Source organism: Lipotes vexillifer, unplaced genomic scaffold (genome assembly GCF_000442215.2).
Source record: "Lipotes vexillifer unplaced genomic scaffold, Lipotes_vexillifer_v1.1 scaffold807, whole genome shotgun sequence".
Lineage (NCBI taxonomy): Eukaryota > Metazoa > Chordata > Mammalia > Artiodactyla > Lipotidae > Lipotes > Lipotes vexillifer.
In genome coordinates, this window is record NW_006773069.1 from 376,806 (window position 1) to 398,799 (window position 21,994).

Consider the following 21,994-nt stretch of genomic DNA (forward strand, 5'->3'; position numbering starts at 1 on the left):
TCCTGCTCCAGTCCTTAATGGGAAGAAGGGTAAAGCTCAACTTCATGCATGCGTGTATGATCACAGTAACTTAAAAGTGCTGGCTGGATATTTAATTCAACATGGTCTTCACCATAATGCTTTTTGGCATCTGAAAATATCACTGAGTGCTTGTTTGGTCAATTAATACAGCAAGTATAAAAATATACTCACACTTTACCTTGGGTGAAAAGAAACTCAATGATTGTAAAGTAAGAAATAACTCAAACTGAGATTTAAGTTTATTACAACATGCGTACAATAATTACATACTTATGTGAATAATTTTAGTTTTACATGCAACATCTTTTATCTCGGATAGCTCCTAAAACTTGCTGTAATTCTACTAAGTAACATGATGGAAGTTGTTATTTTATGAAAATATTCCCAAAGATTTAAAAATAACATTTGAAAAAAACATTAAGGTTAAATTTCTCAAATAGCTTCCTGTTTACTTGGTTAGTCTACTTATGGAGTGAGCTACATGTCCAAAAAACTTATGCTGTTTGCCACTTACCTACCCAGTTCCTCATTTTACTGTTTTGTGGGACAAAACCAATTTGGAATAATGCATCCAGTTCTAGGGATCCAGAGGAAAAAAGAGCTGACCAAAGATGCAATAAACTGCCCCAATATCACTGTGGCTATTTAAACAGAGGTCAGTCACTTGTTGGGCAAACTAATGCATGCATAAAGAGGGAGGGAGAGATAATTAACACTGGATACCAGAGAGGGTTTTAGGCTAATCCTAAATTCTGTCAATCTCTGCAAATATTTGTTAAGCTTATGCTGAATGGAGCAAGAGTGACCACTGTGAAAGCCCCCAGATATACCTACTCTCGTAAGATAAACAATGTTTGAGAGGAATTTTAATGGAGTGTTCTTGTTCATGTATTTAGCACCTGTGTAAACTAAGCCAGGTTCTTCTCTTAAGACCCATAACTCCATCCTTATCTCTGCCCTTGGGTGCTCATATGGCACTTTATTTTTAACTGCAGCAACTCACAAATTATTCCTCACTGCCTTTTTGAACAGAAAGAATGATGAACTCAGTGGAATGTTGGAAGGACTAAATTCCACACATTTGTCCCTTCGGATGTGAATTTATTAGGCAGGGGGTGTTAAAATACAGCCATCTTAAAAAGATTTCTTCCAGTCTCACCCCACAATTCTTTATCTTATCCATACATTCTTAAATGCAATCATGTTGTCTTTTGCCTTTCAGGTTAAAGAATCCCAAAGCTAATGACATGACTACTTTAGTTTCCAATCTGAGGCAAATCTATGCTTTAATTTGAAGGAAAAGAAAGTAAAGAAATTCAATTAAGTGAGATATACAACTACTATATATAAAATAAATAAGAACTTACTGTATAGCACAGGGAACTCTACTCAGTACTCTGTAATGGCCTATATGGGGAAAGAATCTAAAAGAGTGGATGTATATGTACAACTGATTCACTTTGCTGTACAGCAGAAACTAAGACAACACTGTAAGTCAACTATACTCCAATAAAAATTAATTAAAAAACAAAAACAAATCAATGAAGTGAGGGTAAGATAAGGAGTAACTATGACTCTTAAGATAGCCAAATGCCTCATCATCTAAATAGTGATGCCTATGAATACAACCCCCACTGTCCCTATCTAGTATCCATGGAAACACTGCCAAGGCAATTAGCTTGGCAGAATCAGCAGGCAAAGACCTGGATGAGCTTAATTTTGATCTAGGGTAAGTTAAATTTTACATTTTCTATTCCTGGTTAACCTTCTGGATAATATGGTGACACAGTGGGAGTTCCTTAAGACTAAAACATATATGTCAGTCTTCTCAGAAACAACCTCCCTCTCCCTCACACACACACACACGTTTACTACCAGCTTGATTAAAGAATGAATTCTTGGTATACTATTTACTGTATTTTCATATGTATCTCCATATGCTGTATTATGGATGTGCTGAAGTAATTTCTAGTTCTTTATATTTGGCATTTATAAATAATTTAAAAGTCACAAGAATGTTTATCAATCTAACATATAACATCAAAAAACCTGACTTTGGGGCTTCCCTGGTGGCGCAGTGGTTGAGAGTCCACCTGCCGATGCAGGGTACACGGGTTCGTGCCCCGGTCCGGGAGGATCCCACATGCCACAGAGCGGCTGGGCCCGTGGGCCATGGCTGCTGAGCCTGCGCGTCCAGAGCCTATGCTCCGCAACAGGAGAGGCCACAACAGTGAGAGGCCCGCATACCGAAAAAAAAAACCAAAAACCTGACTTTGTTAATAAGCACATCGGTATCTCAGTAACCAAGGGACAGGTGTGTTAAAACTGATAAATCAGATGATTTTTTTTTTTTTTATGAAGACACATGATTAACTCTTTGGCCAGTAGTTTCCTCCAAGAAGGTTAATTATATAGGAAGTCTAATTATATGCATAAAGTTGCCTGGTGAACATGATACCAAAACATGTGAATTATATGAGACTATTTACTGGTATTAGGACTGGATTTTTTATGTTGAAGTGGGTCCTTAAAGTCCTAGCTCATGACATCTAAATTCCTTAAGATCTACTACTCTTAAGTTACTAATATTAAATGAAAGGATGCTTCTTTCTACTCTGAGTTGCACTTCTGGAATTTAAAGTTACTGGTTTCACCTTTAAGGGAAAACAGTAACCTTGGTTAAAAGATCACACTGTCTAAACATCTTAGAATAATTAGTTGTAAAAGCAGGATGAAATGTCACTATGTTTAAAGTAACAGTTGATAGCTCCTCCCCGTTTAAAATGCTCCTATATATTAAGAGGGGAGGAGTATAGAAATAAGGCTTCTTTTTCACAAAAAACCCCTAAACACTCATTAAAAAGACAGACTGATTCCCAGGCTAACAAGACTTGACCCTTATCTGCTACAGAAAAAAAGGGTCAGTCCATCAGAATATTCTAAGTTTCTTAGAAAACAGTTTATGTTGCTGTTCTGATGAAATCTCCAAGAAGAAATGAAGGAAATGGTTCATGCCGATAGTACATCCAAGCTTCACAGGTTGGAGACGTCTACTAGTACAGCAACACTCAAAAAAAGAAATGGGTAAAACAAAACTGTCTTGGCACTGTAACTTTAAGTAAACATTTTAGTGAAATGCTTCATTCCATGTATCTAAATGTTTATCAAAGTAGCAATTTGCATGAAAAGTACCTGAGGATGAGGTCTGTGAAAAATGCAGATCCCCCGGCCACACTGAGGAGTTCAGCATATGGTTCTTAATGAATTGGTACATTCTTAAGAAAATTATGAATGATACATAACATCTTGTTTGGGGGAACTCTGGGTGGAGCCCTGGAATGTATAGTTAACAAGCTTCCCAGGTGATTATGGTAGTCAAACTGGCTTGGGAACTACCGACCTGCAGCAGTTCAACATGCCTGTAGTAGGGAAACTTATTTTTTAAAGTGGATTTTTTTTTTTTTTTTAAAGGCTTCGTAGCCACGACTATAACCCTGGGCGTTAAGAATTTGCCTTCAATGAAAAATCAATTAAGTTGTTAGAAATGCAAGACCAACTAAGTTCTGCCTTGAGAATTAAATGTGTGATGATATTTCTACCAGTTTTTATGTAGTACTTTCAACTAACACTTTGAAAAGAAATTTGTTGGTGTCTGTGTAATAGAACATATCAACTTATTTTATGTTACAAATCTTAGGAGTGATTTTTTTTTTTTTTTTTTTTTTTTTTGCGTTATGCGGGTCTCTCACTGTTGTGGCCTCCCATTGCGGAGCACAGGCTCCGGATGCGCACGCCCAGCGGCCATGGCTCACGGGCCCAGCCACTCCGCGGCATGTGGGATCTTCCCAGACCAGGGCACGAACCCGCATCCCCTGCATCGGCAGGCAGACTCTCAACCACTGCACCACCAGGGAAGCCCAGGAGTGATTTTTAACTTAGTGCCAAAACTGCCTGAAGAATATAAAATTGCTTGTGTTGTGGAAGGGACTGGTTAGTACATTAATGGATTCAGCTTTATAAAAATGGGTATCAACATCATCTGTTGATTGTAAACTGTTAAGAATTTAGACTAAGTATCTTTCTGTACAGAGATAAACATGTGTTTTTACCATGCCATTTTGGGATGTTAGTCCCTAGGCTTGTTGCTGCATATTGGTAAGCATCTATAATCTCCATCCATATTTGTGGGACCATAGCTATTCCTCTGAATGAGCTACCAGACTCTAGCCCTGAACTTCCATCCTGTTAATAGGGTTGCTGAACTGTTTGGAAAAGTTAGCAGTGGGAAGGTTCTCTTCTCTAATGTAATTAAGTACCTGTACAGTTATTTTTGTATTATTATTATCACGCTTTGGAAAGGCAGATTAAACCTGAAAATTAAGAATTTATAACCAAACACCAGAGGACGGATAGGAATTTTCAGTTTTCTCAACACAATTTAAAAGTTTTTTTTGAGAGGAGGCTTTTATCTGCAATGGATAGAGAAAAGTACTAGGATATGCTTCACTTGGGATTGTTAGTCTTTCAAAGACTACTTGATGTTCAATTATTTTCTTTTTTTTTTCCCCCTCTAGAATACAGTGGCTTTGCTCTTGGTCACAAATCATTACCGATTTTAGGTTTCCCAACTTTTAACTACACAAATACATCTCTAACTCTCTTTCCTTCTCTTCACAATCAAAGTTCAAGAGCTTTTACTATTTTGCAGACTCATACTCACCCCAAAACGAGAAGAGACCTAATTAATTAAAACATTTATTTGAGCACTTACTATATGTCCTGGGAATTAATGCAAGCTGTATGCATTTATCTGAGAGATAATGCAAGGTAAACACTGCCCTTCAGGGGCTCACATCCTAGCAGGGTGAGGAGATTCTAAATAATTTGGGTTGGCCCAAAAGTTCATTCAGGTTTTTCGTAACACGTTACGGAAAAAACCCAAACAAACTTTTTGGCCAACCCAATACAACAAACTGCTATAACAGAACTGAGTAAAAGGTACAGGGAATTATAAATAACAATAGACTTCTTGGAAGAGCACCAGAGAAAGCTTCAAAGAGGAAAAACATTTGAACTGAAGGATGCATTCACAAGGGGGAGAATAGGGGGATTCCATGAAAAGGTATTAACAAAAAGAAAGGAGGTCTGAGAGAGCAAGGTAAGTTTAGGGAACTGAAAGCAGTAATGTGGGTCGAAGCAAAAGGAGCAGCAACTGGATCTCTGATTGGAAAAAAAGGCAGGAGACAACAAATCAGAGGGCCTTCCTTTATGCCATTCTAAGGAGCATGGACTCCATAAGCATTTCAAGTAAGATCAGACTCACATTTTAGTAAAATCACTTTGAAGGATGACAGATGGATTAGAAGGGGCAAGATTAAAGCAGAGTAAGCTGCATCACCACATAGTTATATATAAAGACTCATTTATTTGGCAAATATTCAGGGCGACTGACTACTCTATGCCAGGCCTGAACTAAAGTAGTGGCAATGGTCATGAAGACAAGGGGGGTCAGACCAAGAAATAAAAACTCAGAATGGACATTACTTAGGGACATAACAGACACAAAGTATTAAAGAATTGAGGATGGTTCCTGGGTTCTGACAAGTTGTAGACCATACTGTGTGCATCCCATTAAAAAAAAAAAAATATCCAAGCATTTTGCCTTATCATTATAAACTAGAACAACTTTGAAAAAAATGCTTTCTGGTAATACTTGTCTGTTGTAGAAAACCCATCTGTATGCCTACAACCCAGAGAGAACCAGTGAAACCACTTTAGTTTACTTCCTTTACCCCCATTTCTATCAAAGCAAACACAATATACAAAAGCCCTACAAATTGTAATCTGTTTTTCATATTTTTGTTACCATTTCTTTGTAGTATGTGATGCCCTGAAATGATTCTTTAAAAATAGTTTTAATGGCTGTATTCATGGACATATCCTCATTTAAACAGATTCTGTTGAAAATTTATAACCCTTTTACACATTCGTCTAAGACTGACTTGTCACAATTAAAATGAGAGTTGAGATACATGAATGATTCACAAATAACAATCTAAAATGAATTTTGGATAATTTTTCATTATTCCACAGGAAAATAGGAACAATGTAGCAGGTTTTTCAAAATAATTTAATTTTTTAAATTAAGAGACTGTCCTTATTTGCTGTTAACACCCGTTTTTTTAAAACCAAGGATATGGTGTTGCTGTTTAGAGAACTAAAAATAGTAACTATATTGGTTTCCATATTTATAATGTGATTCATTCAAGAAATCCCAAAGTCTAGGAACCAATGTATTTGATTAGGTCTAAAATCCTGCCAACTATTTCTTTTTAGTTTGCCTCTCCTACATACTGGATTGCTACATTCTACCAAAAAGACCCTACAGAATAATTATTTAGCTTTGTTGACTCATATCTTAGATATCTATGGACACACATTGTTCGATTTGTCCTAAATCCTTGAAGTCAAAACAATGGCTCTGTATTCCTGGGATATATAAAGTTGCGAGTGAGCCTTTCCCACCTTAACCATTCTATATTATAAAGGCTTGTATGAGACACAAGATCTAGATTATGAAGCACAAGTCCTTGATTTAGAAGGAACAAATCTAACGTGCTTGTTGGGAAGCTATCTAGTTTCTGACTGCTACTAATACATCAGGGAGTTACCCATGCATCTCAACAGACTGTTTATTATGATTAACAAGTACCCGGTTCTTGTAAGTACCTTTCTTCCAAGTAGCTTAAAGACTTCTGGTACACAGTGCCTCTTTGATGCATAGTATTAGAATGAGCAAGCAAGGAAATAAGTTCTGCCAGTGAGAGGGAGAGGCTACAAGGGAATGAATAATCAACCTCTAAAAAATGAAACTACTTTCAAGTTCTTGCTTTAAGTCAAAATAGCCTGTGATGCCAAAACTCTTCCTACACCCTCAATCTAAACAGGACCAGTACCGTACACATGTACCTTCACCTGAACATTCTGGGGCCCCAAGTTTTAAGAACTTTGCTGGTCTGGCTGTAATTACTGAGTTCTAAAATACCAAATTTTATGACTGCTATGAAGATATTCTTTACAATGAGAATTCCTTTCCAAAGAGATTAAAAATGTATATATGAATGCTTAACTGTCCTCTTCCCATCTTCTTAAGCCTTACCTCATGACTTGATTTTATAATCTGGTTCCTTCATTTTACTTTGCTAATTCATATTTCAGAATGATTATATTTTAATTTTCACACAAATTATAGTTATTTCACAAAAATGCATCACAAGGAAAAATGATTTGTTTATTTACAAATCGAAAATTTATTCCAAGGGGAACATATGACTTGTTTCAAAGTTTTAAAAATGGAAGACATAACCTAATATTGTTTATTACTATTATTTTTGGAATACATGATGGCAAGGGCTGGGGGAGTTTATACATAGAAAACCAAGCATCTGCTTCTCTTCCACAAATAAATGATTTTACTAAGCACCTGGTACAGAACACTTAACCATGTGTTTAAAGAGTTTACCTTAAAAAAATTACACTTTGAACTAGGCCTCTGATTAAACTCCTCTCAGAATTTAGTCCTTATCCTTGAACATAATTTGATAATGACCATTTGGCTGATAGAAAAAAGGCAGGGATACAGAGAAATAACTATGCCACAGCTATTAAAGTCTTTTAATCATGAAATTTAGATTTTCATGACATAAACCTCTACTACTTCCAATGTTTTGTTTTGTTTTTAATTTCAGAGAAGGCTATTTCAGAGAATAATTTCAGAGAAGGCCACGGGCCCAGGTTCAATCCCTGGCTGGGGGACCAAGATCCCACAAGCTGCATGGCGCGGCCAAAAAGAAAAAAAAGACGTATTTCCTGATGCAGCAAGAAAATTATAAGTTCTGGCTTTTGCTATATAGGTATAAACACAGGTTGCCTGTGCTACATGGATTCTCAGCATAAAAGTTAAAACATCAAGACCTGAGTTGACGTTTTAGCAATATCTGGGTGCCAAACCTACTGTGAGACTTAAGCCAGTCATTTCCCTCTTTGAGACTACTTCCTCAAAATAAAAGAGGAGGAAAAAAAAAAAGGGAGAATAAATGGCTTGAGCTTCATTGGCAAAAGGACTCTAGATTTTTAAAAAATAATGAAATCATCTGGTTTTAATCCAGCTTCTTTTCCAGTCTCATCTCTCAATGTACTTCATGCAAGACTAGTCAAACGGGTTTCTTATACTTACAACATGTTTTTTCTATTCCTGTTCTATGGCTTTGCACATAAAGCCATGCTGACGGCAAATACACTGCTTCACTGTCCCCACCCCATCCATTATTGAAATCCACAAACATTTTGCCTCCTAGTTCAAAAATTTGATTTCTTCTATGAAGCACATTACCTGTTAACTGGGGTTCCTGGCTGAATGCTTACAGTAAATACCTACGTGGCTTAATCCCAAACTAGGTTATAAATTAATAGAGTAGAATTAGTAACAGGTACAAATATTTAAGTAAAGAGAACCAGGTGGCAGAAACCAGATTAGAGGGCTAACACCACTGGCAAAATAGGTGTTAACTGGGGCAGGGGAAACAGACCCAAAGTTCTGTAACATGAAGGTATGGAATCAACCAGAGCATTTTGCATCCATTTATATATCCAACTGAGTTGCTATTAACAAAAACACATGCTAGGGCTTCCCTGGTGGCAGAGTGGTTGAGAGTCCGCCTGCCAATGCAGGGGACACGGGTTCGCGCCCCCATCCGGGAAGATCCCACATGCCACGGAGCAGAGCGGCTGAACCCGTGAGCCATGGCCCACTGAGCCTGCGCAACAGGAGAGGCCACAACAGTGAGAGGCCCGCATACCGCAAAAAAAAAAACCAAAACCACATGCTATCGTGAAATTTTCAGGCACTTAGCATCAAAGCATATTACGTTATGTGTACAACAAAACTGAGTGCCTATTACATGCCAGGAACTTTGCACTTTAGCTACAAAGATGAGACACTGTCTACCAATATCTCATAAACTAACAGAAAAGAGGAACATGAACATGATAGTGTAACAGATACAGAATTAACAAAGAAAAGGGAATGACTCATTTTCTGGAGATAAAAAGAGCAGCTATGTAGACTTGGGTCATTTTAACTTTAGTGGTGACCCATGAGGCTCATAAGCAGGAGACAAATGAACAAACCTGCATTTCATAGGGTGTGTTCCACCTTGATCCTCAAATGTGATGAACTGAGTGTTTTAAGCAAAAAAAATTGGAAAGATGTTTGACTATATAAGTTAACCTAGAAGAGGAGAACAAAAAAATAATAAAAAAGAGAAACAAAAGGAAAAGTTTAAAAGAAAAAATAGCTCAATTTTTAATTTGTTTAGTTTGAAGTACCTAAGGGACAGGTAAGATATTTAGTAGTTCCAACTGAGTTCAGAGATGATAAATCCTGGAGTCATCAATAGGTAAAGGTGTGGGAATTGATTAATAAAATTGGTGAAAAAGTGGATGGGGTCACAACACTGGGAAATAGCAACAATTAAGCAGCAGAGGAAAGCAACTAATGAAAACAGGAAGGACAGGAGTAGCAACTAGCAAAGGGTATTAGCATATAAACCATGGTTTTTGGTTTTTTGTTTTGCGGTACGCGGGCCTCTCACTGTTGTGGTCTCTCCTGTTGCGGAGCCTGCTCCAGATGCGCAGGCTCAGCGGCCATGGCTCACGGGCCCAGCCACTCAGCGGCATGTGGGATCTTCCCGGACCGGGGCACGAACCCGCGTCCCCTGCATCGGCAGGCAGACTCTCAACCACTGCACCACCAGGGAACCATGGTATTTTAAAAAGTTATATTCTAAGGAATCAACTGCTATAGGTTATATAAGACCACCCACACCTGGAGCATATAAATACAAGACTTTCACAAAATGTTATAAATGCAAATAATTGCATATAGTTTTTTCTTATTCCGTAAGATAAAACTTACTTAAAAGGCTGTGAAGAAAGGGAACTAGTTAACTTTTAGACATTTAAAGTCTATAGCTGGCACAAGTGAACCCTTGACCTCTGATGTTATAGGCAGAATATCTCCTCTCAGCCACCTAATTTTTCAAAGGATTTTTGTAAACTACTGAGTAGTCTATCTTGTCAACCTAACTGAAAAATGTTAACAGCTAAGAATTATGTTCCAGATATCTTAAATATGGTAGGAATGCAAATTATTTGACTGAAATTAGAGCTAGAGTTCCAATCTGTCCCAAGAACAAAGAAACTGGAGAGGGAAAACCAGAATATAGTTTTGAGTCTAAGACACAAATATTATTATACTTTGGGAGGAGTACCTTTAAAAGTAAATACTTTTGAGGATAAAAAATATTAAAGTGACACCAAAAAAAATATTAAAGTGATATAATCTCTAGGAATAAATTGCTACATAATTTAACTTGCTTTCAGTTGTATGAAATACCATTTACCCTGGGTCCATAACCAATTTATTAGGACCAGCACTATATAAAAGATAGTTGTTTACTGAAGGTATATTCTGTACCTCAAAAAAACAATGTTGACCATGGCCTTTTCTGCTTTGTGGCGTGCATACAATAAAAGAGAAACAAAAAACCCCCAAACCCACTTTTCTTTTGTAAGAAATACAAGTGCAAGATAAGCATTTAAGTATGCAGAGTTTATGGCAAACATAAGCACTGAAGGACAAGATGACATAAAATACTTTTCTTGGACCACTCCAGAGAATGCTGAAATCTGTAAGTTTTTGCTACTTCCTATCTGCTTCATTTAGGTGGAAGCAGAATACTATTAGTTTTTCTAGTTTCCAGGTGAAATCCCGTACTTACAGATGTTTCAAACTTGAACTAAACGTCAACAGGGAAGAGACTATGGACCTGATTCTTTTTGGATGGCAGAGGGCAGGTAATTTTCAAAATGGTTTTTAGATACTTAGGAACAAACTTATTACCTCTCCTTAAAAATAATCAAGTTGACTCAGGGTATCCACACCCTGGAAAAATTTTTTGACCACCATTTGCAAATATGCATTTTAGGTTTGGTGTTAACACCTTGCCCAGGAAGAACGAGAGATGGCATTTTATTTTTTTCAGGAAGTTAAACTAAGCAGGCTGTAATGCTGTTTAACCATAAGGTTAAGATATATTTAATGGTTTCAACTCAAACAGTTCTCAGAATAAATCTTTTCATTCTACATTTAAAGGCCATTAAAGTCAGGGGTGGGGTGGGGCAGAGGGAAGTTTTATATAAAAACAAAATCCAGTGAAAGTCACATGTAATTCTGAGTATTTTTTACTTTGAATTGTTTCAGCAAGTATGTCAAAAGATAGACAATGACTATTCAAAAATCTCCCCCCAAAACTTTAAGAGCAGACAAAAGGGTTATCAATGTTTATGCCAAAAGCCTAAATTTGATTTACTGCAGAGCTTCATTTTACATACAATTTTAATAAGCCCTATTACTGGAATGCCAACCGTATAATACATAAAACACATGTAGCTACTAGTGGCTGGCACGGTGACACGTAAATGACAAGAGAAAAAGTGACAAAAATACAAGGGCACAACTTATTGGATCCTCTAGTATCAGAGCAAGCAGTACTACATAACTTGATAAACCCCCAATACATCAAGGAACTGTAAACCCAGATAACAACTGGTGTTTGTATACTGTTGAAGTTTGTAGGTTAAAATGTCTGCTAGATGTGAGAAATATGGATGTTAAAAAATACTAAGGCCAGCTGTCTTCCCACCCTTTCGCGGGGCAGCACTATGGCTGTCCCATCAGCTGCCTCCCCACCCTATCTCACATGTGAAAGGGGAGGAAACCCTGCCGCTGAGCCTCATCAACCCTCTACCTTTTCTCAAAACTGTGGTGATCAAAAGATGGGTTTTGTTGTTGTTGTTGTTGATTTTACAGTTTAGAATAAAGTACCAAGCATAATATTTTTATGAGTTCAGGAAGCCTGTGTCCCCTGGTAAACCTAAACACTGCATCTGCAGCTGAGATGAAAATTTGGGTGTTTCATTAGAGAACAGGCACAAAGGAAATTGTCTAGGGAGAACATATTAATATAATACAAGAAGATAGACAAAGACAAGAAGTAACTGCAAGTAGTATTTTAAATGCCACAGGAAAGTAAAGAAAAATTAGAGCTCAAAAGGTTCATGGGTTTGGCAATTAGGAACAATGAGGACCTAAGCTACTTAAAAGTACAAAACAAAACAAGGATTTGTTTCCATTAGCTTGCAATATGGCCTCTCTTCCTTATTAAGGCACAGTGAAGTTAGAACCTTCTGAAAATTGCCTTTAAATCTACTGACTTCATATTTAGTTCCTCTTTTCTAAGCTGTAAGAAAATTGCTATAAGGGTAAGGGAGTCGTTACTTACACGTAATAGACCCCTGAAATTATTCAAGAATTCTTATAGGTAAAATGCCCAATTTATATTCATAGAACACACAAAAAAGTTATGAACTTTAAAATCTTTGTAGTACTTAAAATAAATATTAAAAATTCAATATTGTTTTCAAACTACCAAGTCTACAACTAAGACTAAAGGAAACAGTGCAACCCTGACTCCAGGTTAAGTCATCTTTTCAGGTCCAACAAGCATTTCCTTCCAAGCACCAAATATAGGTGTTCAGTCAAAAAGCAAGTCAGGAGTTAGGTGGAAAAGTCTTTGTTCAATAACTCCCAGCTCTCACTCAACACCACCCAAGGAGAGAAGCCCTTTTAAATCTTCTCTAGTTCAGTTAATGGCTATTAGTTTGGCCAAGTGGGAAAAGAGAAAAACAAAATTAGTCTTTCTTACTCAATCTGCCAATATTGACCATAAGAACTTCCGAGCTGCTGGAAATCTTCACCTACCAAGGTTCAAGATACTAAAAATTCATACTTGTACAAAAGTGATTTTTAGAAGTACGCTTTAATATTTCATACTGGTGCAGGAATCTTAATAGTATTTACCAAAAGTGATAATTTCATCTTTTATTTTTAAAAACCACAGTAAGAGGGCGACAGAAAAACAGAAGACTAAGAGTATTGAAAACAGCCTTACAACTTCATGTACAACACTGGCAACTTTTATTCTGCATTACTAATCACGTCTAAATTAAAAAAACAAATCCACTGATAAGATTTCACATTCTTGTAGAATAAACAGATAGGGAGGAAACGGGAAGAAAGTAAATACAGACAGAAAAAACAAGTTTGAAGAGGGCCCCTCAAATTTCAGATGATACACTCCTTGGTTTCTTCTTTTAAGTAACTAAAAGTGCTCCTCGGTATTATCACGCCTTTTACTCTTGTTTCCAAACTTAGGGAATATTTTGCCTTTCGGATCTGAGAAACTTTACGTTTTCTCAGAAAATAATCGATACTCGGCGCTGTGGCCCAGGAACTAGACTCTCCTTTTTACTCAGTCCAGTGGCCCTTCGGGACTCACGGTTGATTCCGATTCCCACATTAGGGACCAGCCACCTTAAGTAAATACACCTCGCAAGAAGAAAGGCAGGTAAGAAAATAGGGCGCCAAACCGTCCCCTCCAACAGCCGTCACATCCCCCTAAGGAGTGTCCCTCCGGGGGCTTTTCCCAGAGCCACAGCTGTGATAAGCAGTATGGGGGAGGAGAAGCGCCCTCAACAGTCAACTCTTCCTCTTCAGGCGGCCGACGCCGACCGCACCACAGTCTCCTCCGCCCCAGCCCTTTCCCCTCCCCCGCCCCAACCTGGGTCTGAGCCAAACCCCACAGGAATGCAGCCCGGTCACATGCGCTGCGGCGGCGGTGGACGTGCCTCTCCCCCCGCGCCCCAAGGAGACCCAGCGCCATCTTGCCCTGACGCAGTTATTAAAGTCACGGGAAAATTGGTGTCTCCTCGTCCACGCCAGCACCCCGAAGTTTCGCAGAGGCCGAGCCGGGGCCCTCACCTCGCGCAGGGACAGGAGAAAATAGTCAAGGAAAAGCCTTGAGATTCCCTTCGCCACCGCTTGGGTTCCATATCGGCCGCGGAAGCAACGATCACCATCGTCACTGCTCTCTCTCTGCAACAGCCTCCCCCGACGGCTCTGGCCCCACCCGCTGCTGCAGCATGAGGTCACCGCTAGCCAATCACAACACGCCCAACAGAACACCTCGGGCACTGATTGGCTGCACGGACCGCCTCTGCCTCTCCCGACTCCGCTTACCAAGCGCTCCGGGAGGCTGTGGAGCTAGAAGACGAAATCCGCCATTACGGGGAAAGACCCCGAAAACAGGAGCCGCAATCACTGTGTTATTTTACTGGGGAAACCCTTTATTCTTTGGTTTGCCCTTTTGTTCTTCGAGATAACCGTCTCTCTGACCCTCCCTCGTTTAATCACCGCCGCATAAAGGAATTCCCGCTCCCCTTCCCGCACATTGTCCCGCCGGCGGGGAAATCCTTCCCCGGGGCCAAAGTAGGAGCCACAGACGGCAACTGCACCGACGGCAACGGCAGCTTTTTACCCCGATACACGGTGGCAGGGAGGCGGCGCTGATGGTGGCTGTATTTTTCCTGCTGCTGCTCCCCCCGACCTCTTCCGTTTCTCGCTCCTCCATCGAGACGGCGCTGCACTCGCCAGCTCCGCTTTTATCCGGTGCTCGGAGCCTGCGCACTGGAACCGCCTCAGCCCCTAGTGGGCGTCGAGTGACACCCCAACCGAGTTCATCCCGCGCTGGAGGCTAGACTGAGGAGGGGGAGGGAGAAGGGCAGACCAGGGCTGAGGTGGTTTTGGGAGTGGGAGAAAGTGCATGGGGGGGGTGTCTTTCCAGGGCCTCCAGTCATTATCCTTCCACCCAGCAGTGGCGCGCCCAAGCTCACCGATATCCAGACTTGAGGGCTACTCAGGGAAAGGGGATAAAGAACCAATCCCATCAAATACCGAAACTTTCCCAAACCTTCGGTGAATTGTTGAATGCATCTGTTGTGAAATAGACGGAGATTCTGTCCACCGCTCTGCCTCCAGTTGGCTGTCTTCTAGCCGCGGTGGAGAGGGAACGGCGGGCGGCAGCCCACAAGCAAAATGGCGGCGGACAGCTTCGTCCCCTCCCCCTCTGCCCCTGCGGAGCGGGGCGGGCGGGCCCCGTGCACTTGCCGCCGCCGCCGCCGCCGCCGCCGCCGCCGCCGCCGCCGCCGCGGCCGCCGCCGTCAGCCGCCATTTTCCCAGAGCGAGAGGCAGTGACACTGAGCGGGCGCAGGGGGCCGAGTCCGAGACGGTACCTGAGTTCGGGAGCGGCAACAGAGGGGGCATAGACACTCTTGAGCAGCCTCGCCGTCGCCTCTGCGTTCCTGTTGACTTTCTCGGTGCCCCCTCCCCTACTCCTCGGTTGCTGGTGAAGAGGCTGCGCGCTGCTGTTTGGGGAGGGGGTGTGTGGAGCCGGGTCCTGAGTCCGCAGTGGCTGCTGTCGGGGGGTCGTCCGACCGCGGAGGTGTGGACAGACTCCTTGGGGGTCGAGCAGATAACGGGGTTCGGGTGTCTGGTGTGTGAATATCACAGGTCAGTGCCTGTCGTCTCCTTGGGAGTTCATGGGGTTTGCGGGGTGGAGGGACGTGTGTTTCCAGGGGTAGGGGGCTTTCGCATCTTTATTTTTCCGGCGGGGGTGGGAGTCGACGTTGGCTCTCAGGTGTCTTGGCGGGGGCAAGACGTTGGTTGTTTGAATCGAATTTATCCTTTCTCTTCTCTGTCCCCAGAAAGGGAACATTATGGCGGGTTTTAGGGTTGGGGAAGGGGAAACTGGCAGTTAAACCCCCTTGAGAGTGGGAGTTAGGGAGGGGGCGCGCTCCTCGCTAGCTGTGGGTTAGGGCCGCTTGGGTGAGGAGGGAGGCTTGTGACTGTTAGTAGGGTTTGTGTTGAAGTGGTCCCAGGAGCTGCCAGCTCTCCCTGCCCTCTACCGCATCTCGTTCAGGTGCTGGGAACCCGTCTAGGCCCCATTTTCTTCTGCTGTTTCCATTTCTTGCCTGGCAGTCTCAGGTTTAATTTTCTCATAAATACGAAGGGGGTGGAAAGAACGCCCTGGGTATCTATCTCCCTTTGTGGGAGAACGAGACAGCTCTTCGTCCTCTCCAGGAGAGGGTAAAACCGCCCCTGAGGTGGTCACCCCAGTACCCAGCCTTCTCAGTCTCCTCCCCCCCCCCCTTGCATTATCGCCGTCCTTTACTGTAGCGGAGGCTTAGAAGCCACAATATGGCACATTTCAGGGAAGCTGATTTTGACCAAGGGATTGGCACAAACACTGTGGCAGCAGACACAGAAGAGAAACAAACGGTTCACTGTGCTAAATGGGGGAGGGGGAGAGAGAAAACAATCCGGAGGGCTCTCTTCCACCGGCCTTAGCTCCGTAGAGATCCGTTCTTGCTAGACTCTGTCTTAAGAACGATGCAGTTTCAAGGCAAAGGGAAATCGCTAGAGTGGCTATAGAGTAAACCCCGTTTTGCCTGTTTCCCCCCTTTTTAGAGATGTGAATAACGTAAGGTGTTTGGAGTTCTGGAGACCTTGAAGAGAATTAAGTGAGGTGCATTCAACTCTGAGGTGGAGACATCAATACCTAATTGGAAAACAGTCCATTTTTTCTTTTAATCTCCGAGATGGGCAGTAAAAAGTGAAATTTCCCTCTTTTGTCCTTTACAGATTCTAAAAATGGCGGCCCCAGGCTGATGTTGTGGTAATCTAATCAGCTCGGGTCCTCCACACCCCTTGCAGTGCGTTTGTCTGCAGCATATTACAGGCTTATTATGTTTACATGAAAAGGCTGGGCTTTTTTCTTCCCCAAACCGTTTACAGAGATGTGTTGATTTTACTGCAAATTACAATGCTGTGTCTTAGTTGATTAATTTTATGGCTTTTTCCTGAGAGGCAAAAAAAATACCACTTTTGAAAAATAAAAACACTCAGGTGTTTTTAATAGAAATTTCAGTAGTGAGGCCAGGTGCTCTTACATATTAAAAAAATTATTTAGGGGCAAATAATAGTTTTTGTTTGGTTTAATCCAAAGCGTCTTTTATTCAATAAGCCAAAGTAAATTAAAATGTTTAGTAAGTGTGTAAGTACAACCTATTTTGTGTGATTAGACATTTTAGTCTAGAGTGGAACGTTTCCCATCCAACTTTCGACCAATTTTGTGAATTTTGGTTTTTGTAATCTTTCAGATTTTTAGGGAGCTGTACAAACAAGCCTAAACCTGTTACTTCACTGGGTGTGGAAATGCCTGTTCTTCTCACTATTATATTTGGCATCCATTTTTCCCATATCTTTAAGCATTCCTTAGGAATTTTGTAAGTTATGTATTTGATAAAGTGGAGCTGCATGCTTTGCTGCCTTAAAATTGTCTTACAGCATTCTGTTATAATTATGTAAGTAAAAAAGTAAGGCTCTAGCTCTTGATATTTTTCCTTCCCAAACATGCCCGTTTATTTACCCATTATGGGATATGGAATTTAGTCTGTTTTAATAGACTTTAAATAAAAGCCATGTCATAACAGGGTTTTGAATCCATTTTATGCTATTTTCAAAATCTTACAGATTGGGGCAGAAAATTAAATGGCGTCATTTAACTTTATTTTTTAAAGTGTGAATGATTAGAATTCATCTCTATAGTGGGAAGTTGATCTTTTTTGGCCTGAAGTAAGCAGTGAGCTAAGAGTGGGCTATTAATGGCATTTAATGACCATTCTGATTGTGGAGCAACTGGAAGAGGAGTGCCTTTCAATCCAGTAGTACTTAAAAAGGTTGGAGAGGATACACCCTTTCATGATTCTCTTATTTCATTGTAAATTCTGCTCTAAAATACTTACAGTGGAATAAGAGATTTATGAAGTTCATATATGAATTAGACTGATGAAAAATTTCTAATTTACAAAATAATAGTAGAAGTTACCGGCTTAGGGAGTTTTATCATGGTAGACTGAGCATACAACTTTACTTAGAATCTTTGAAATATTTTATAAGATGAAGTGTTGGTGGGTAGTGGAAGAGTTTGTGTAGGGACTTGGGGTCAGTACTCATTTGTCATATGCTCTGACTGATCATATAATTCAGATCATTAACTGCTGTGTAAAGATTGTACATTTATTTTATAGACTAAGTGGTTAAGATCTGTGGTTCAGAAGGTTGGTACTTTAAACTTACTATCTAATATAGGTAGGTAGTATACTCTTGGGAAAACTTGGTTTATATAGCCAGAGGAGGGAACACTGTTTATACGCATGTTTTTGTTGATCTTGACCTTGATCACGTCTAGACTTATAAGGCATTTGGATTTATTTGGCTTCAAATAAACAATATCAAGTTAGAAATTATAAGAAAAGCTGCCTTCACTCCTACGAGCTTTCTTCATACTGGCCTGCTTCATTGCTTTGTGGTTTGTTTCTTTTTGTTTGTATTGATATGTTTTTGGTTCCTATAAAGTGAGTCTGGCTTTTTATTTATTTTTTGTATATTGCACTTTATAAATAACATGGTTGTAAATGTTTGCTTTTTATTCATGTATACCCCAATTGACTATCTATGTTTTGGATTGTCAAGGCAAATTTATTAAAAGGTGAGGCATAATTTTTGTTCCCAGAGAGTTTTGAAACATTTGGTGCCTTGGGGCAAAACTAGTCAAATGGTCTTTGTTCTTAGAATAGCTGAGTTTGAGGGATTAGTTGTTTATCTGTTTAAGTGGATTTGTAGAGATCATAATGTAATTGGAGAGCAAATTTTAGAGACCACATTTTGATCATGCTTCCCTTTTGTTGTCAGTATAAGTTACAGGACCCCTTCAATCTCAATTTAAGCTTAGAACTTTTACAGGACTTCTAATTTCTCTTCAACTCTTTAGGTCTCTGATAACTCTTCTACAATTTTGCCTCGTCTGTTTTCCTCACTGCTTCCAGCCGGAGAATTTTTACCATATATACCGCAGTAAGCTCTAGGATTTCTTGAATCTAAAAATGAGGAAGTGAGGCAAAAAGCCAATTAATAAGTTAGGAGAAACTCTTCCTCTCAATATATACTGTAGTGGTCTTAGTGAAATTAGAACTTATTAAATTGGTTTCTTATTTCTAAGAATAATATTGCCCATTTTTATGCATCAAACTCTTAAAGAAGGTTATGGTTTTATTTTTTTAAGTGTATTTTATAAATCCTAACAGCTCTTCTTTTCTGGAAGTTACTGCTGGGACTTAAAATGTATACTACCATTGTGTGTTTAAAGTATTGTATAAAATCAACAGGACTTTGAAGAGCTATCAAAAAACTGCTTAAGGAATATTAGTATGGAATCTTAAGAGACATTGTTTATTTTTTTTAATATTTTAATAATATATAAAATAGCTTCTATCTCCAAAAGATTCATTCTTAGCAGATAGTAGGTGCCCAATTTTTTGTTCAATTTAAAGCTTTTGTTAAGTGAACACATTTACATCTCAGATATTCAGGGTGATCAGGGACTGTTCCTTCTCATGTGTGAGAATAAATGTTAAATACATGTATTCTGTGAGATTTACTTTTTAATGTTGAATATAGAATTATTTTTACTTTGATAAAATTATCTTTTGTGTTGACTGGCAAAATAACAAGACAGATACTATTTGAGATATTGCTGTGTAAATGTTATTCAGTTTGTAGGCTGGGTTTAAAATTGGAGTGGCTTACTATCTCTTTTTTACTGCCTCTTTTGTAATAATGTTGGGAGTAGACTCATTTTTTTCCTTAACATTGAACGAAAAAAATATTTTTGTATTACCTAAAAATTTATTTAATATGGAAGAGCAATATTTGTGGTTGAAAACTGTTTTTAGTGCACTAAAGTTTTGAAGTAGACAGTATTTAATGGTAACAGTCTTGCCATTGCAATTTAAGGATGAGTATTTTGTAAAGAGGTAGGAGTTGACCAAAAGAAATTGTTTTCTGTTATTGTGAGCACTTATGATGAGTGCCACAGTAAAAATCAAATGGTAGTGACTCAGGCTAGGTTAATTAGATCTTACTTGTATCTTTAAGAATATGAGAGGTTTTTATTAACCATTGGTAACCAGGACGCTTTTTACTTAAATCAGAATCAAGAAGATAGTTTTATATTTCACTTGATATGTATTTTTGCTTGATATCAGTTCAGTTCTTGTGGATAGCTCATAAATCAAATTTTATTTTAAATTGTGTAGGAAAGCCATGTTAGTATTGTTAGGTAAATTTTATACCTTTGTTGAAAATCTCATTTGGTTATTTACCAAAACTATTTAAGCTTTTAGGGACGTTGGACATTTTCCATGCAACAGGTCAGTCACAGATGTCTTCTTTGGTGTGTTGCATTGATGCCATCAAAACAGACATTATGCTTTTTAATGAGTAAATAATTTATAATTTAATGAGTAAATAATTACTTGTCTATCATTTTAAGTTAAAATACCTATTTTTGCGTTTTAAAACTATCTCAAATGTGAAATCTGGGTTTAAGGAAGGACCTATATACAGGTCAACATGAGATACAAAATGATAAGCACAGCTTTCTTTATACAACTGGAGAAGAGATAATTTTCTACTAACTCTTAGATGATTGCGCAGTTTAGAGTTAATCCAAACGTATAAACATTCTTGGTCCTGAGGTTTATTATTGAGAAAGATAATATTGAGTAATCACACCTGTGTTATAACCAACACGGGTGCACCATTTAAGGTCTGAGCCCGTGGCAGAAGCTAAGTAATATAACAGTGGGATTGAGTTATTTTTGGTTTGTGGTATTTATAAGACAATTTCAAGTTCACATAATTATGTTATCTAACATTTTATCTGAGACCAGAAAATTAAAAATTTTTTTAAATCCTTTTTGAGTTTTATTTTCAAAAAGTACTTAAAACATAATTTTTATTTAAAGACTTTAACAAAATTTTCCATGATAAATTAATTTAAACTAAATAAGTTTAAACTTCAGAGCTATATGTTTTCTATTTTTCTCACCATTTGGTGTAAGAATTAGGTAAAGCCTAGTGTCAATGGTTTTTGGCAAAAAGTTAGGAATATGGTGGAAATTAACCATTATCACTTAAAATACTGTCCGGAAAACACAGATTTGTTTTTTCCAAAGTTCACATGTGAGAAAGATAAGCCCTTCTAATACTTTTTCTTATATCACAGACTAATAATGAGGTCATAGTTTCTATTTTTGATTTTACAGAGAGACCTCTTGCATTCCTCTTATTTTGTATGTCATTTAAAGAAAGACAAGTTTCAGGAATTTGAAAACCCATTTCATCTTTAATCATGTGGCAAAAGGTGATTCAACTTTTTTTAAAATTAATTCATTTATTTGTTTTTGGTGCGTTGGGTCTTCTTTGTTATTTGTGGGCTTTCTCTACTCTCCATTGCTGTGTGTGCACTTCTCATTGTGGTGGCTTCTCTTGTTGCGGAGCACGGGGCTCTAGGCGTACGTGGGCTCAGTAGTTGTGGCTCGTGGTTTCTAGAGCACAGGCTCAGTAGTTGGGGCGAATGGGCTTAGTTGCTACGCAGCATGTGGGATCTTCCTGGACCAGGGATCGAACCTGTGTACCCTGCATTGGCAGGCGGATTCTTAACCCCGCCCCACCAGGGGAGTCTCAAGATGGGAAGATACTTTGGTAGTCATAAATTGATGGCCGGGCAGTAGGGTCTGCGGTTGGTCTGATACATAGTAATTATTCTTGAGAAAGTAAGATTGTTCCTTTTGGAATTATTTGCTTTTCTCTTTAAATGAAGCTGCATAATTGGTTGAATTTGACACAGCCTTATTACATTTTAGCATTAAACCCCTACCTAAACACTATTTTTGAGGCACAGACAAAAGACTAATTTGAGTAGCTACTGTTTCCCTTGCACCATTTGTTTCTATTTCTCAAAAGCCTACTGTTTTAGGATTTGTTTGGATGCAAGGGACAAAAATCAGCTCCAACTAGCTAAAGTAAAAGATTTGTTATAAGGCTGTAGGG

The 21,994-nt window shown here is 39.2% G+C and overlaps 1 protein-coding gene across 1 annotated transcript in view; it reads left to right on the forward strand.

Annotated features, from left to right (window-relative positions):
* Positions 1-15,221: 15,221 nt before the first annotated feature.
* Positions 15,222-21,994, forward strand: part of LOC103084369 (histone-lysine N-methyltransferase 2E-like) — a gene marked incomplete at its 3' end in the record, with an annotated part of 59,894 nt that continues 53,121 nt past the window's right edge. The window contains exon 1 of the mRNA XM_007447983.1: positions 15,222-15,550. The remainder of the gene's footprint in view (positions 15,551-21,994) is intronic.